At 48.8% G+C, this 17,724-nt stretch overlaps 1 protein-coding gene across 4 annotated transcripts in view; it reads left to right on the top strand.

Moving 5' to 3' along the window:
* Positions 1-17,724, top strand: part of FAM163A (family with sequence similarity 163 member A) — a 76,585-nt gene that overhangs the window by 17,730 nt on the left and 41,131 nt on the right. The window contains exon 1 of one of the 4 annotated variants that reach the window (XM_059146718.1): positions 11,564-11,646. The exons of the other annotated variants lie outside the window; for them this stretch is intronic. The gene's annotated coding sequence lies outside the window, so the exon portion shown is untranslated. Of the gene's footprint in view, positions 1-11,563; positions 11,647-17,724 lie in introns of those variants that run through there. 4 annotated transcript variants of the gene reach the window in all.

The following is a 17,724-nucleotide window of genomic DNA, read 5'->3' as shown; positions in this document are numbered from 1 at the left end:
GGGGCTTCCTCACCAGCCGCATCCAGTTTGGGTTGGGGAACCACTTTGAAAAATTATTTCTGAAAGATCACACACACACACACACAGAGGCTGAGTGTGCTCTTTGTATTTTATAATGGAAATCATAAATGGCTCTCAGGCTAAATGAAATCTGAACCAATCAAACAACTTTCCCAGGGGCTCAAAAGAAACAAGATTCACAGAACTGGCTGGCAGTACAGCAGAAAATAGAGCTGATGGAGAGACGCCCATGTGGGCATAGGGTGACCTTGACAAGGGAGACACAAGGCAGTATTTTTATCTGCTTTTCTTTCCTCGGGACACTGACGCTGTCCCACTCCGCAGCAACAGGCTCTGTTTCATGTCCTGGCAGCTGGGCAGGAGGGACGGGGAAGTCAGCAAGGCAGAGGACAGCCATCGGAGGAGCAGGGAGACCAGGCCATAGCTGCAGACTGTGCCCTGTCTGGAGTCCAGCGGACAGGCTGTGGGGCTCCCCGCATAGAAACAGCTTGCCCAGACTCTGATTCAGAGCTCCAGTGCTGGAATTCTATATAATTTCAAGGCTTCTCACTACATTTCCTTTCCTTTCCTTTTATTTCTCTTGTGTCGTTCTTCTGTGGGAAATAAGGTCTTGGCCTTGGGTACCCTAGGATAACCAACTTGCCTAAGACGCCCTCTGTTTTAGCGCTGAAGTTCTCACATCCAGGAAACCCTCCCAGTCGTGGGCAAATGAAGACAGGTGATCACTGTGAGCGTGTCCCTGCTTCAGAGGGAACGCCTGGGGTGGGGACAGTGTTCCCCCAGCTCCCTCCTGAGGTGTTCTCACCTGGCAGTCGTCCATGCCAGCTGTGAAGCAAATCACTTGACCTGTCTGTGCCTTAGTGGCCTTACCTGTAAAATGGGTATAATGATAACCTAGTCTCAAAAGGTTGCTATGTGAAATTATAGAAATCACATGTAAAACATCTTGATTTTAAAACAGGGCCTGTCTTATAGTAAGGGGGCAGCCAGTGTTAGCTCCGGTCATCATTCTGCCAGTGTCTGCCTATTAATAAACCCAGGGTTCCAGGATCTCAGGACTGATGGAGTGCCTTCTTAGAATTCATCTCAGTGTCCCCAGATTTATTTTTTTATTATTTTATTTTTAAAAAGATTTTATTTGTCAGAGAGAGCGAGAGAGAGAGAGCACAAGTAGGGGGAGTGGCAGGCAGGGGAGAAGCAGGCTCCTTGCTGAGCAAGAATCCTGATGCGAACTCGATCCCAGGACCCGCAGGATCGTGACCTGAGCTGAAAGCAGTTGCTTAACCTACCGAGCTATCCAGGCATCCCTCAGTATCTCCAAATTTAGGTGCACTTTGTTCACTGTAGCAACTTCTCGTGTGTGTCTCCCCCGCCCCACCAGCATAGGGACGGCTGCAGCTGGTGGAAGCTGTTTTGATCAGCCCGGGCCTCGGAGTGGATGCTCCTCCACTTTTCTACCAGGTGGCGGGGGAGGTAGGGTGCGATGTCTCAGTGCGGTCGCCCTCAGACTTGACCGTGCACAACAGCCAGCAGGGGATCTTGATAAAACCTGTTCAGTGTGGATTCTGATTCATCAGGCCCGAGTTTCTGCATCTGTACCAAGCTCAGGGTGAAGTTGTGGGCCCGGGACCCGCGGCGTGAGACCAAGGCCATGCTGTGTGACAGTCTGGGTGAGCCCAAGTGAAAGCCTGTGGAATTCATGCCCACGAGAATTTCCTAAGGTTAGAGCATTAGTGGGGGATGGGGGTCGTTTAGATGTGCTTGGAGTGGGTTAGGAGAGCAGCTCAGTGAGTGGGGAAGCCCCCTGGGCTCCCAAACCACTAGCGGGTGTGGACATCTCTAGGGAGGAATGGGTGCAGGTAGTTAATAACACTGATCAAGGAAATACACACGGGGAGTCATTTTTTTGCTTATTTTAAACACCAGAGCTGGCTTAAGACTTAGAGCTTTAATCCTATTATTCTCACTTCTGTCCGCGGATTTGCTCTCTGGCATGGTAGACATAGGGATGTGGTGCCCCACTCATGCCTAGAAAGTCACACGTGGAGAGTGTGACAGGCATGGAAGGTGACTGCAGAAAGGTTCAGAGCTGCTGTGTGAAGAGACCCAAACCCCCAGATGAGGCTGGCCCCCACCCAACACCTCCTCACGGTGACATTGCCCAGCAGGAACCTAGACCCTGACTTTCATGAGCCACCTGGCTCTTAGGCCTCCAGTTGCGATGGATGGACCCAACTCTCCCAAATAATCTGAGTAGCCCCGTGAGCATCACTGGTGCCCCTCACATTCGAGACACCTTTATTCCTTTTTCACAGGCTTGCACGTGAGTCCTTTGTGCCGTCCCTCTCCCGGTCCTCTTCCCCCAGACATTGTGGCGGGCACCGAGATGATGTTATTGTCCAGTGCGGAGAATCTGGTCTCTGCTCTCTGGCTGCACTGATTCCGGGGGAGCCTTCCCGGGAGACGTAGGAGACACGCAGCTGGACCTCCAGTCCTGTCTCCTGCTGCCTGGATTCCCTTGGGCCAGGCTTGCGAGAATCTGAAAAATAGCTTTATGATAATGTGCCCTAAAAGCATTCTGCAGACCTGGGTGCCTGGGAAGAGATTTGGGGACTCAGTATTGCCAGCTCCCTGCCCCCTCACCCCGTCTTGCCCGCTGTCAGCATCCACGCACTGCTAATCTTCCCCATGTCTGCCCAGTGTACTACACATTTGTATCTGTCACTTCGGATCCCCCCGCATGGCTGCCCCCGGCCAACTGGGCTTTCTCTTTTCCTTCCAGAATGTTCCCGAGGACAGCCCAGCCTTGGATAAAGGCTTTTGCTTCCCTTTGTTTCTCTGACTTGGCCAACCCCCACTCCTTGCCCCTAACAAGTACCTTACTGAGCCTGCCCAGCTCCCCGGCCCCTGCCTGCAGCCGCTGGGTGCCCCCTCTTGTTTCCGGGGTGCGGTGTGTGTGTGTGTGTGAGAAAAGTAGAGGAGGTCCCAAACACGGCTTCCCTCCCACCCCACTCTCTGAAGGAGCCTATGGAGTTCTGAGGTGCCTTCCAGCACAGAGCAGAGTGAGGTCTCAGAATTAGCACGTCCCTCCAATTCCTACAGTTAGGATGGACGCCAGAAGTTTTTTGTGTTTTTACTTGTGGTGAAAGACGTACCATAACCTTCACTCTGCTAACCATAGTTGACTGCACAGTTCAGCAGGGTTCAGTATGTTCACGTGGGCGAGCCACAGATCTCTAGACCTTCCTCACCCAGCGGCACTAAAATTCTATACCCACCGAACACTAAGTTGCCTCCTGCCTTCCCCCAGCCCTTGGCAACCAGCTTTCTACTTGCTGTGATTTCTGACGACTTTAGATCCTTACAGGAATGCAACCATGCAGTGTCTGCCCTTCTGCAACTGGCTTATCTGCTTCGTGTAATGTGCATGAGGTTCAGCCATGTTGGGGTGTGTGAAGGATTTTCCATTTTAAGGCTGTGTAATATTCCTGTGTGTGTGTGTGTGTGTGTGTGTGTGCGCGCGCGCACGCGTGTGTGTCTGTGTGGGTACACACACCACGTGTTCTTTATTTTATTTAATTTTTTAAAAAGATTTTATTTATTTATTTGACAGAGATCACAAGTAGGCAGAGAGGCAGGCAGAGAGAGGGGAATGGAAGCAGGCTCCCCGCTGAGCAGAGAGCCTGATGCGGGACTTGATCCCAGGACCCTGGGATCATGACCTGAGCTGAAGGCAGAGACTTAACCCACTGAGCCACCCAGGAGCCCCAACTGTGTGTTCTTTAGTAATTCATCTGCCCACAGACCCTTGGGCTGGTTCCTCAGTTTTTTTTATCCCCTTATTTTGCAGCTAGGCACCCATGGAGAGTGACTTGCCTGCGACCACACAGTGGATCAGATGTGTGTTTGCCCAGGATTCTATGTTGTCTCCTGGGTCCTGGCATCAGGATGTGGGGGGCTCTGGTCCCACCTGGGTGTACTAGGGTAGGCCCCCACAGAATCTGACATGCTGCGAGGCCCACGGTGATGTGCCGGCTGGTGCTGATGGCTGCGTGCCTGTGAGAACACCCAGCTTTGGCTTTGACTTTGGTGTGGTCCAAGGGTCTATGTGTATGGACGCCAGATTTTTCTTAATCAAGTAATGCGACTATTGCTAACTTGTTTAGGCATGCTGATGACAGTGTATTATAGTAAAGAGAGCTACTAAAAAAAAGGCATACCACAATGGTTATGAAATTCAATGCATGGTATCTAAGATATGCTTCAAAATAACAATCAGAGGTTTGGATGAAAAAGGCTGGGGCGCATTATACCACTCTCTCTACTTTTGTATAGGTCTTCAGTTTTCTGTAATAAAAAGTTTTTCATCTTAAAAATTAGGAAAAAAAGGGGGGGCGCCTGGGTGGCTCAGTGGGCTAAAGCCTCTGCCTTCGGCTCAGGTCATGATTCCTAGGGTCCTGGGATTTAGCCCCACGTAGGGCTCTCTGCTCAGCAGGGATCCTGCATCCTCCTGTCTCTTTGCCTGCCTCTCTGCCTACTTGTGATCTCTGTCTGTCAAATGAATAAATAAAATCTTAAAAAAAATTAGAAAAAAATCTTACACTTGGCTAGGGCCACCCTGTCCACTCCCCAGGAATTTAGCAGGTTATTGCAGAAATAAGAGCAGTATGGACCACGGTCAATGTTTGTGAGCAAAATACCACCGCCCCCGGGCCAGGTGAAAACAAACACACAAAGAGACTTGCAGGCCGTTGGGGGGCATCGGCGTAGAGCCACACGCAGGGTGGCCAGGGGCAGGAAGGCCCAGATTTCTCTCCTGAGGCCCGGGCTCAGGCCTTCTTGCTTTGACCCAGGTAGTCTCTCCACCAGACCATCCTGTCCCCCGTTCCCAGCTTCCTAACTGACGTCTGTTTGTCCACAGTAGGAAGTAAATATGATTGTTATGTGTTCAGTCGCCCATCCCTTGTTCCTTCCCAAAGGTCCTGTCACCCAGCCCTGCTCCAGGAAAACCCAGAACTTCTTCCCTCTGCCCACAGAGGTAGTCCTCACTCCAGCGGTGCCTTACTGAGTTGCTGGGGACTTGACTCTACTTGTCCCTCCAGTTTGTCCCCCCACCCCCGGCCTCTCTCCCCCCATGCCCTGGCCACCCTGAAGTTCTTTCACGTGCTCAGACACCATGCTCTTTCTCGTTTCCAGGCCTTCGCACATGCTGTTCCCTCTGCCTGGATACACTCACTCCCGCCACAGCCTACTCTTGGGTAACTCATTGTGGGCAGGTCTGAACGAAACCTCACTCTGCCTGGAAGCCTTGCCCTAGGCATTGGTGATCCTGCTCTGAGCTCATCCCCTAACGCCCCCAGCCCCGCTCCCCCAATGCATTTAGCTCCCCATACTGTAGATGTTTTATAATTATTTTTTGAATCAACAGAATATATTTGATCTAAAAGCAAGGAGAAACAAAGCAATGCACAAGGCACCAAGCAGGCAGCACTGTCTCAGGCCGCAGACACCCACCCTCCTGTGCTCTCAGTCATCCCACATGTACTCCCATGGCTGATTACCGGAAGCTGATTCCAGCTGCTGCTGGCAGGGCCTGCTGGGTGCTGGTGCAGGACCACAGGGCGCCATCTACACATGGTCCCCTGGTGGTCCCACAGCTCCAGGCCCAGTAGGTAGAGGTTCCTGCCCAGGTGCGTGTCCTGGGTTTGCCTCCCGTCACCTCTGCACCCAAGCCTCGTGTGACACTGGGGTCCCTCCCTCCCTGCCTGCCCCTTGGATGCTCAGAGTCCAGCAGCCTTCTCTTCCTGCTCTCCAGGCCTTGCTGTGCTGCGTTTGTGAGAACGCTGTCACGGTCATCTCTCCTTTCCAGAGGCTCTGTTCTCTCATTGTCTAGTCCTGTCTCTGAAGGGTCCCTCTGGCCCGTGCATCCATCCTCTTCTTCCTCACTCAGGATGCTGCGCCATCGAGACCCCCATTTTCCTAGTATCTTTCGTCTGCCCCCCCTTCCCGTTCTTTCCTTCTGTCTACACCTGTGCAGGATGTCACCTCTTATGAAGCTCCCCCTGTCCTCGTGACCCCACAAGCTCTCATGCTGGCTCTCTCCCCCTTTCCTCACTAGACCCGTCTCCATGCAGCTGCCTGTGCCTCACTGAATCCCAGGTCTTCGGGAGTCTCCTTGGCCTCCATGCCTCCTGGAGACTGATCGCAGCCTCTGCTTTCAGACATTCTCTTCAGGCTCCCGGCTCTGCACCAGCCGGCCTTCCAGCCTCGTCCTCGCCTTCTGACTCATCTGCTGGCACCTCCCCACCTTCCTGGCCTCTGAAATCGAGTTTCATTGAGACCCTGCCCTCTGCCCACACCATCTACAGGGCTGCTCCAGAACATCCCTCTTGGAGGCAGCGGGCCCCAGGTCTCTATGCCGACCTCTCCTGCACTTAGTTAGCTTTTCCGCTTTGCCAAATAAGGCCGAACTCCAGCACTAACCCCCTGAATGGCAGCTTCTCTGGAGTTTCTCTTTCTGGTCCCATGACTGCCATTCTCGGTTCCCTCCTACCTGTGGCCCCTTCTGTGGCTTGCCTCTGTGAGGCCGGAAGTCCTGTCACTGTCCCTGAGGTTCCCCTATCCCCCTCCTCTGAGTTCCTTTACCCAATCTTCACTTGGCAGAAGCCTTTTGTTCCCCTCTCTCCTGCCCTATTTGCAGCCTTTACGCTTCCAGTCCACTGTTCATGCTCAAGGTCCTTAAGGTGCGATCCCTGAACCAGCAGCTGCAGCGTCATCTGGGACTGCATACTCTCAGGCCTCATTCTAGACCTGCTGGTTTGGAAACTCTGGCCAGGCCCAGCAATCTGTGTGGGGAGATGCTGATGTACACTGAAGTTGGAAAACTGCTGTCCTAAAACACACCACTAAATACACATGTTTACTTAGGATTGGTTTCAGCTGGAGGTAATGACTGAAAAAGTGGCTTAAACGAGATAGGAATCTATTTCTCATCCCAAGATAGGAATCTATTTCTCATGGGCAGTGCAGAGCTGCTATGGCAGCTCTGTGGGGTCACTGAGAACACCCAGCTTCCTAGCTTTCTGTTTCGCTCCTGGAACATGACCCTCTGGTCATCAAGTTTCCTCATGATTCAGGATGGCTGCTAGTGCTCCAGCTATCACATCTTTCTACAGATAGCCTCAGACACCACAGGCTAAGGGCTTAGTCCTACAAGTGAGCCCTCCACACAACTTCAGGTGCCAGTTGCAAGTCCCCGTTATCACCAGTGTTTGTGTAGATTGGAGGCTCTGTCAGCCTCCTCCTTGGGTTTAGTCAATTTGCTAGAGCAGCTCACCAAATTCAGAAAATAATTTTACTCACTAGACGACTGGTTTATTACAAAGGATATTAAAGGATACGAACCACCAGCCAGATGAAGAGATACATAGGCAAGGTGTGGGGGGAAGGGCACAGAGCTTCCATGGCCCCTTTGAACCCACCACTCTCCCCAACCTCCACAGGCTCCTCAGTCTGAAAGCCCTTGGGACCCCTCTCCCAGGAAGCTGGACTGAAAGTTCCCAACCTCTAATCCCAGGGTTAGTTCTCTTGGCAGCCAGCCCCCATCCTTTGGTTACCTAGGGACTTTGCAGAAGTTACCTTATGAACATAACAAAAGACACTTTTATTGCTTTCAAGCTTTATGATATCCCAAAGGTTTAGGAGCTCTGTGCCAGGAATTGGATAAAGACCAAATTTACATTTCGTGTCAAAAATCACAATATCACACGTCCCAGTACAGACCAGGAGGAACAGAAGAGCCGAAAGGTGGACTCTTCCAGCCGAATGGGCTCTAAGCTTTAAGCAACCTTCCCATGAGACCCAAATAAAACTTGCGCTTAAGTCTGGCTGGTCAGAATGTGGTCACATAGCCACACGAAATTAGAGGGAACCTGGGAAATGAAGTGTTTATTCTGGGATGGCAGAATGTCCAGCTGAACACTGAGGTTCTCTCAAAAGGTTACATCGCGTATGATTCTGTTTCTATAACATCCTCGAAAGGATTGGTAAGAAATGGATACAGAAATGGGTAAGAGGTCCATGGTCACCAGGAGTTGGAGCATGGGGAGAGAGGGAGGTGATGGGGGCTGTCAAAGGGTCGCTCCGGGGGGCCTAGTCACGGAACTGTTCTGTGTCTTTGGTGGTGGTCACATGTATCTATACCCGTGATCACATTATAGAGAAGGAAATATACACAGCCAAACAAGCACGGATTCTTATAAAACTGGTGAACTTTGCTGGTCACTGGATTGTGTTTATTTCAGTTTCCTGGTGTGATGGTGCTCATAGTTTGGCCAGATGTTACCATTGGGGGAAATTGGGTAAAGGGTATATGTGATCTCTAGTATTTCTTTACACGGTAACTGCAAGTAAATCTACATTTTTTTTTTTTTAATTGAAGAAACAAAAACAGAATTGAGGCTCTCTTGTTAATAAGGAAGGGGAGATGTTATAAGCAACTAACGGTTTCCTCCAAACACCAAAAACCCAGTGTCCTGCTGTGAACAGTCCCAGTTTATTAGCAAACTTAAGACCTTTAAGATCCCGCAGTAAGGTGCCTTCTGGGCAGCGCATTCTTTGCCAGTGCAGGGGAGGAAAGACTCTCCTTTTTTTGTTCATTTGTTAGGTCTTTATTTATCTCCCCAAATTGTTATTCAAATTCTAGTTAGTTAACATATAGTGTAATTTTGGTCTCAGGTGTAGAATTTAGCAGTTCATCGCTTACATACAACACCCAGTGCTCATCAAAACCGTGCCCTCCTCAATGCTCACCTCTCATTTATCCCATTTCCCGCCCATCTCCCTCCAACAACCCTCAGTTTTTTCCTCTATCATTAAGAGTCTCTTGTGGGGGCTCCTGGGTGGCTCAGTTGGTTAAGTGACGGCCTTCGGCTCAGGTCATCATCCTGGAGTCCTAGGATAGAGTCCCGCATCCGACTCCCTACTCAGTAGGGGCTCTGCTTCTCCCTCTGACTCTACCCCCTCTCGTGCTCTCTCTCCCACTCTCTCTCTCAAATAAATAAATAAAATCTTGTAAAAAAAGGGGGGTCTCTTAGGATTTGCTTCCCTCTTGCTTTCTCTTTTTTTCCCCTTCCCATGTGTTCATCTGTTTTGTTTCCTAAATTCCATATAAGTGAAATCATAGGGTATCTGTCTTTCTCTGACTGACTTATTTCACTGAGCAGAATACACTTCTAGCTCCATCCATGTCATTGCAAACGGTAAGATTTCGTTCTTTTTGGTGGCCGAGTAGTATTCTATTGTATGTATATGACATCTTCTTTTTCTACTTACCAGTTGATGGACATTTGGGCTCTTTCCATAGTTTGGCTATTGATAATGCTGCTACAAACATCGGGATGTATGTACCACTTCCAATCCGTATTTTTGTATCCTTCAAGTAAATACCCAGTAGTGTGATTGCTGGATCGTAAGTCAGCCCTATTTTTAACTTTTTGAGGAACCTCCATACTGTTTCCCAGAGTGGCCGCACCAGTTTGCATTCCCACTAGCAGTGTAAGAGGGATCCCCTTTCTATGGATCCTTGCCAACATCTGTTGTTTCCTGCTGACTGGTTAATTTTAGCCATTCTGACAGGCATGACGTGGTATCTCATCGTGGATTTGATTGGTGTTTCCCTGATGATGCGTGACGTTGAGCACTGGAAAGACTCCTTCTATAGTCCTTGGTTCAGTAACTGGGTCCGTGAAGAAAATTGACAACCAGCAGATTAACAAGAGAAAAGGCATACAGATTTATTAATTTTTAATATTATGTGCAAGGGCACATCACAGGGAAAAAGAGTGAATACTCCAAAAGGCAGTGAGATTTAAGAGCTTATATACGGTCTTAATAAGGAGGAGGAAGGGGAATGGGGAACTAGGGGGAGAGTAAATGATTTTGATGAAAGACAAACGGACCCTGGGAGAGGATTTATGATCATTGAGTTCTTGTTGGATGGTCTGTCTTGTCGCAGGTAAGAGGAGTTCAGGGAAAGCCCCTCTGTGTGCTTGCTGATTTCCAATGCCTTCGGCTCAAAATAATCCACATACCAGAGTGGCATATTTTGGGGTGGCTCAGCCTGAACTCCTTCACCAGGTCAGTGTTTTCATTAAAGCCTTAGCCTCTCGGGGGCAGGCCCCACAGGTGTAAACGCTATTCGTGAAGCATTTCCCTCTTCACCTGTAGGGTCCTGAATAACGCCAGTGAAACAGATTTTTCTACCTTCTGGAAGTTTCCATTCTGAGAAAGCACCAAGATTCTTAGGTGTGGTGCCACATGAAAATGCAATAAAAGAGAGTGAGAAGAACCTTTTCTAAAGGAAAGGGGCCATGAACGGAGAGGGGCTGTCTCCATCCATATGTTTCTGTAGGGACCGCAGTGAGGGGAGACGCAATGAAGCATATTTTAAGGTAACTTCAAAGAATTCTGTCTTGTCATCTCTCTCCATGCTCTGGGCTCCTTCCTCAAGGCATTGCCCAGCATCAGCTGCTTCCTCATCCCTGGGCGGCTCTGCTGAACTTGACTGTGACCCCATGGGAAGGAATTAAGCCGCCTGTCAGGAGCTTCTGCTCAACGAGAATCCTGCCCAGAGGCATTTCCTAGCAGCTTTCTGAGCTGCCCCATTAGGGGCCAAGAGAGGTGCTGACGTGGCCTGGGGAAGGAGGGCCCGGAGGGCCGCTCCCCTCGGGAGGGGTGCCTCAGTGGCAGAAAGATGGTGAAGGGAGGGGTGATGGGCATCTGGAGAAAGAATAAAGGGGTGCAGACAGAGATCTGGGGGAGTTAGGGAGAGAGTCAGGCAGAGCTCGTGTCAAAGAGCCAGCATGGACGGAGAACGGGGCAGCCCACCTGGAAAAGCAGTGGCCCTGGGGGACAAGCATGTTGTGGGGCAAGGGCTGCCCGCTGGGGGCACTGCTGGTTGCCAGGCCTCCTAGGCCTCTGGAACCCATGGACTCATAGAGGGGTTCAGCGGTGGGCCTTCGGGGCTCCATGAATTCCCTGAACTTGTAGGCAGAATTCTTCATGGGCTTTTGTTTTCAAGGAGAGCACCCATGTCTTACATCAGATTCTCAAAGGCATCTGTACACCCCTAAAAGCTTAGAATGATACCCAGTGACATAAAGAAAGAGGGATTTGGAGGAGGAGTGGTAAGGGAGGGGCAAGGAAGGGCCAGGTGGAGCAGAGAAGTAGCCAGAGTGGAAAAGCCTGGAGAAAGTACTTTGCTGTGGCCCGTAGGTGAAGCAACACTGATTCTTCCCCACCAGTGTGCACTCCCCCCAAGTGAGGTTAGATGGTCCGACCTGCTCTCAGTCTGGGCAGAAGTCATCGCCAGGACAGCCTGTTTCCACTCCCAGGTCCTGGAGGAGCCCTTCTCCTTAATGACTGTCAAGTTCAGGGAGATCCCTGAACCCCTGGACCTGTGCGTTCCCGCAGCCCCCTGCACTCCCCTCGAGAGCCCCCAGCACACTTTTAATTGTGCTGGTGCCTCTGTTTCCCCGTGTAGGGGCGCGCTGTCTCTCCTGTCCACACTGCAGCCCACTGCTCCCCTGGCCCAGCGCCCGGCACCGGAGACACGCTCAGTATTCAGTAAGTACTAATTCAGTGCATGAATGAATTCAAATATAAAAGAGCGTGTCATTTTCTGGGGGAGGGCTTGTCCCCCGGGGAATGGTTTGAGGGCTCTCAGGAAAACGGCTGACGCTGGACCTTAATCCAGCAGAAAAGAACAGGAAAACGATACACCTGACTTTGTGAAGTGACCCTCTGGAGGTTAATCTTAATTCTACCCACAGTAGATACTCCATGGCATCCTGGACAGGAAAGGTGTAATTGTAATTACACCTGTAATTCTTGTAATTGTTTGCTATAAATTCAGAGGCGGATGAGGCTGAATGACTTGATGGGGGCCGGGGGTTGGGGGTGGCGTTAGGGAAATAGTCATGAATGTCATTCTGTGAGTCATGAGTTCAGAATACAGACGCTGACACTTGACTTGTGGTCTAGTCAACCAGTCCATGTGTTAGGAGCACTAACTGTGGGCTGAAGAGATAAAGGCAGTGTAAACCCAGGCAGGAATCCCAGGAAAGAGAACCGACCTGGCCCAAACGTTCTCTTCTGGCCGCGTGCCCCTCAGTTCTACTCTGGGAGGGAGTATGTGCATGCGGGCCCCCACGAAGGTTTCCGTGGTCCTGAGGATGTCAACTCTACCCTCTGCTCCCTCAGTTGCCGCTTGGCAAAATGGCCTTTTGTGGCCACCATTGGTGGTCTAACCTCCAAGGGTTTCTGTTTTATTAATTGAAGTGAAATTTACATAACATAAAATAACCACTTCAAAGTGTGAAATTCAGTGGCATTTCATACATTCACTTCTGTTCAGTATCCATCACTCCAGAGTAAAGACCCAGGGACACCTGGGTGGCTCAGTCAGTTAAGTGTCTGCCTTTAGCTCAGGTCATGATCTCCAGTTTCGGGGATCGAGCCCCGCATCAGGCTCCCTGCTCAGTCGGGATTCGGCTTCTCTCTCGTTCTCTTCCTCTGCTCCTCTCTACTGCTCATTCTCTGTTTCTCAAAGAAATAAATGAAATCTTAAAACAAAAGCAAAACCCCCAGACCTGTTAAGTAGTTTCTCCCCAATCGGCTTCCTGTGTCTATGGATTTGCCTATTCGTGAAATTTCATATAAATAGAGTCTTGAAGTATGTGAACTTCAGTGTCCGGCTTTTTTTCATTTCATGTAATGTTTTTGAGGTTCATCTCTCTTGTAGCCCGTATCAGAATGTCATTTCTTTTTATGGCCGAATAGTATTCCATTCTATGTATATACCATAATTTTTTATCCCTCCATTGATTAACTTTTGGGCTGCCTTCACATTTTGGCTACTGGGAATAGTGATCCTGAGAACATGTGTGCACATGTATTTGTGTGGCTACCTGCTTTTCATTCTTCTGGGTAATCTCCAAGTTTTTGCTCCAAAATTTAACCATGAATTTAAATTCTGCTGGCAAAAGCCCATCAGCATCTCAGTGAGGAGAAATATTACCCATGACAGGTTCTTAAACTTCGGGTTTTTTGATGCAAAACCCTTTTGTCAAACAGCTGACCCCAAACTCTAAGATAGAAAACAGAGAAGCAGAGTGCTCTGGGTGAGGCAGAAGAGAGGCCAGAAGCGCCATGAGATCAGCCTCTACACGCTGTCCCCCACTCCCATCCGTGCCCCAAAGATCTGAGGTGGCTCAGTCCTCCCTGACTCTGGGCAGCAGCCGTCAGAACCCCTGTTCTCAACATGCCGAGCCCCAGGTCGGGCTCGCCCGGGAGGCCTGAAGACTTGAACACCACCACCTCTGGGCACACTTTCTTTCAAAGATAGGTCTTGGGTCTTAGGCTCTCAGACTGCCCTGGGAGATTCAAGAAGCTGCTTTTTAAAATATATGTGATGATGTAGTGACAACTTTCTCCTGTAGATCTCAGCCTCTCCCTTTAAGAGGATTCCTCTCAAGGCTTAGTGGAAGGAAAACTGAGCTCCTCTTAAACTGGGATTTGTTGTAACTGACCCTATTTCCCTTTTTCCTTTGGTGGCTAAGAAGCCCAGAGTTGGATTTGCTGCCCACATCCCGCCATTCTGAATACCAGTTTACAGCTGGGCGCCTGTTGCTAAGAGACCCTCCTTGCTGTCTTTATCTACTTATTTTATTTATTTAATTCCTACCCTACTGAATGATCTGTATTTCTGAATCACCTAAAATTCATTTTGGGTTGAGGTAAGATACAAAGAATCATTTTCTCATCTTGGTAGTCTTGACCATACACCATCTCCCACCGGGAACTCCGAGTGTAGAATCCCAGTCGGCCCAGATAAGATCATGAGTCAGCCAGAGAAGCTTCCTCATGTACTACTGGCCTGGGTTCTAGAAAAGCGTGAGTGCCTAGGACAGGTCAGGTGAAGGTGGATGGTCCCAAGACCTCAGACTTTCATGATAGGCTTCGGTCTAACCAACCCTCTACCTCTGCTGTGAACAGCATTTATGGAATAAAAGAGAAGACGAGGATGATATTAGGCCCCGGGGAATTCCAGAGGGCGAGACCACATGCGCAGAAAAGACAGTGGTTAGGACATGAAAATGGAGTGGAGTATCCCATTGCCCAGGAGCAAAGGGGAGGAAGAGATTTTTCTGACCATGGGATCTGAAAAAAAAAAAAAAAAAAAAAAAAAAAAAAAGATATGATTTGGGTTTTCTGACCAGTGGTAGGAAGGATAACAGCATTCTAGGCAGGGGAAATCGCTTGCGCAGAGGCTTGTAGACATACGTAGGGGAAGATACACGGATCTGTGTACCAGACACACAAGCTGCGATCTCAACTGCAGGTGTACGCAGTTAACCTGTGTGTATAAGGCTGCGTGTGTGTGTGTGTGTGTGTGTGTGTGTAAGGTACTCGGGGCCAGGTGCTGCCAACCCCACCTAGCAACACTGTCCTTTCAAACCCTGGGAGCCATAACAGACCAGCCAGCCAGGCGCACGCTTGATGTCTGTCTCAGGTTCTGAACTAGAGTCCCCTGTCTTGGGAATAAGGTTCAAAAGGAGACCTAAGACTGACCCAGGAGGGCAGCAGATGTTTACCAGAGGTGGGAAGAGCCCTTGCAAGATTTAGGCAGGAGAGCAACATAGTTGTATTTTATTTTATTTATTTATTTATTTATTTATTTATTTTTAATTTTTTTATTTTTTTATAAACATATATTTTTATCCCCAGGGGTACAGGTCTGTGAATCACCAGGTTTACACATTTCACAGCACTCACCAAAGCACATACCCTCCCCAATGTCCATAATCCCACCCCCTTCTCCCAACCCCCCTCCCCCCAGCAACCCTCAGTTTGTTTTGTGAGATTAAGAGTCACTTATGGTTTGTCTCCCTCCCAATTCCATCTTGTTTCATTGATTCTTCTTCTACCCACTTAAGCCCCCATGTTTTATTTTATTTTTTAAAAAGTATTTTATTTATTTATTTGACATAGAGAGAGAGGTCACAAGTAGACAGAGAGTCAGATAGAGAGAGGGGGGTGAGGAAGCAGGCTCCCTGTTGAGCAGAGAGCCCGATGTGGGGCTTGATCCCAGGACCCTGAGATCATGACCTGAGCCAAAGGCAGAGGCTTAACCACTCGAGCCACCTAGGCACCCCCATAGTTGTATTTTAGAAAGAAGCTTTCAAAACTAAATGCTGTCAATAGATACTCCCATATTGAAAAATGATCTAAAATATTAATAGTGATTATCCTAGTTATTAGAAATCTAGGTGGTTTTTATTTTCCTTATTTAAAAAAATTTTTACTAATGTTTATCTTATTAGAAAAGGAGTAAAAGTTATATCAAAATAAACATTGAAAATATTTTATACTGGCAATAGTCTGTAAGGGGTCACAAGGCTCTGAACCTGTGTATTGGTGGCCGGAGTAGAAAGAAGGTGTTGGATTTAAACATTTTGAAGAGGGAGGTAGCCTAGGGATAGAGTGAAGGAGGGATGGGGGGGCGGGAGAAGGAGAGAGGATGGATGGATGGATGGATAGATAGATAGATAGGCTGGAGTGGTCAGAGTCAGGGTCACACCTTTCCTTTGTAGTAAAGCAGCCTCTGAAGAGCCCAAGTGCCTCCCCAGCCCATCAGTGTTCCTGATCCCCTGGTACTTTAATGAGAACTAATGAGATTGGGGACTGCGAGTGGCTCTTAGCTAAGACAGAGAGTTGCTTCCTCCCACATGCTTTAAAAGCCCCGTGGGACTTGGTTAGTGGGTCTCAGAGACAGAGCCCAGGCAATGACAAGATGATGTTTCAGCTAAATGAAGAGACTGAGATGTTCCAGGAAACATGGTCTTGCATTTGGTGCATTTGAGACTAAAAGCTGAATACTAATATGCATTCACATTTTCTGCTTATCTGCACCCATTGGTTTTTGCCATTCTACTATAAACAAACAGATTTATGTTGTTTTCAAGTGGAGGTCCCAAGACCTCCATCTCGACAGATGGGGTTTTAACTCTGAGAATCCACGAGAATGGTAAAGTGCTGTTAAGGGGCCATGGCTGACTTTCCAAATGACTGTGGGATCTTGGGAAAATCACTTCAGTAAACTGAGTCTCCGTTTATTTATGGATTAAATAGAATAGTAATGCCATCCCATCCTATGTCACAGGGTCCCTTTGAGCTTTGTATTAGATGATGTAAAAATACTGTATAAACTATAGAGACCGTGCGTGTGTGTGTGTGTGTGTGTGTGTGTGTGTTTACTGTTACGAGAATTACTGTTTCTTTACGGAAGAAGTATGGTTGTTTTCTTCACAGAGTGCCTGCCCTGAAGAGTGTCTGCCCATAACTCAAAGTCTGGTCTTGGCTCCATCCCTGGAGCGAAGCACATGGCAAGGGGGGGGGCATGCAGGTTCATGTGGATATTATGATACAAGCCTTGACACACATGTTCAGAGGAGAACCCTATAGATGATGCACCCAAAGGGTCCAGGGCTATGCACATACGTGCTGATGTTATGGGTAAATTATTCAGTATTTGATGGTGCCCCTTGCAAGCACATTAAGGATTCTGACCTCAGCTCCCTAGTGTGTAATGGAAAATTTTGAACATAAAACATACTTATGATGGGGCGCCTGCTTGGCTCAGTCAGTTAAGCATCTGCCTTCGGCTCAGGTGATGATCCCAGGGTCCTGGGATCGAGCCCCGGATTGGGCTCCTTGCTTAGCAGGGACCCTGATTCTCCCTCCCTCTTGGCCTGCCTCTCTGCCTGCTTGTGTTCTCTCTCTCCAAATAAAAAACCAAAATCTTAAAACAAAACAAAACCTGCACATACTTATAAAAGTACAAGAAATGTTGTTTACCAATGAGGATGATCAAGACGACTTCAATGTAATCATTTAGCTTGAAGAAGTGATGTATAGACAGAGCCAAAAGCAAAAGATTGCAAAGTCCCTTGGTAGCCAGTCATGACAAAATGCCCAGATGGAAAGCAGGGAAAGCAGGTATGCCTGGTGAGTCTTAAACCCAGTGATATAATGGAGATAGAAGTAGATTGGTGGTTTTCCAGGGCCCCGGGGGGAAGGGAGGATGGGCAGTGACCCCTGAATGGGTCTAGGCTTTCTTTTGGGGACGATGAAAATGTTCTGGGGTCAACAGTGATGGCTGCACAACACCGTGGGTATTCTCATACACTGCTGAACCGCACACTTCACAATGGGTAAATTTTGAATGTTGTGTGAATTTTATTTCAAAAAATGTTTTTATTTTTATTTTTTAAAGATTTTATTTATTTATTTGACAGAGAGATCATAAGCAGGCAGAGAGGCAGGCAGAGAGTGGGGTTGGTGGGGGAAGCAGGCTCCCTGCTGAGCAGAGAGCCCAATGCGGGGCTCAATCCGAGGAACTGAGATCATGACCTGAGCCGAAGGTAGAGGCTTAACCCACTGAGCCACCCAGGCGCCTTCCAAAAATGTTTTTCCGTAAAAGAATGTTTTCCTTGCTGGTTGTTTGCCAGTTCTGACCCTCCTGAGGAAGGGATTCCATTGAGCAGACCTCTGGGAACTCCGGAGGCTGGACTGTGGTTCCCTCAGGATGGCTCCCTGAGGCAAGTGTACCCTTTCTTGGCGGAAATCCTCCCCGCCCCGGTC

The sequence above is a fragment of the Mustela lutreola genome, chromosome 14 (genome assembly GCF_030435805.1).
Source record: "Mustela lutreola isolate mMusLut2 chromosome 14, mMusLut2.pri, whole genome shotgun sequence".
NCBI classification, from domain to species: Eukaryota; Metazoa; Chordata; class Mammalia; order Carnivora; family Mustelidae; genus Mustela; species Mustela lutreola.
Note: the sequence above shows the minus strand (reverse complement) of the source record. Positions and strands in the feature narration are given on the sequence as shown.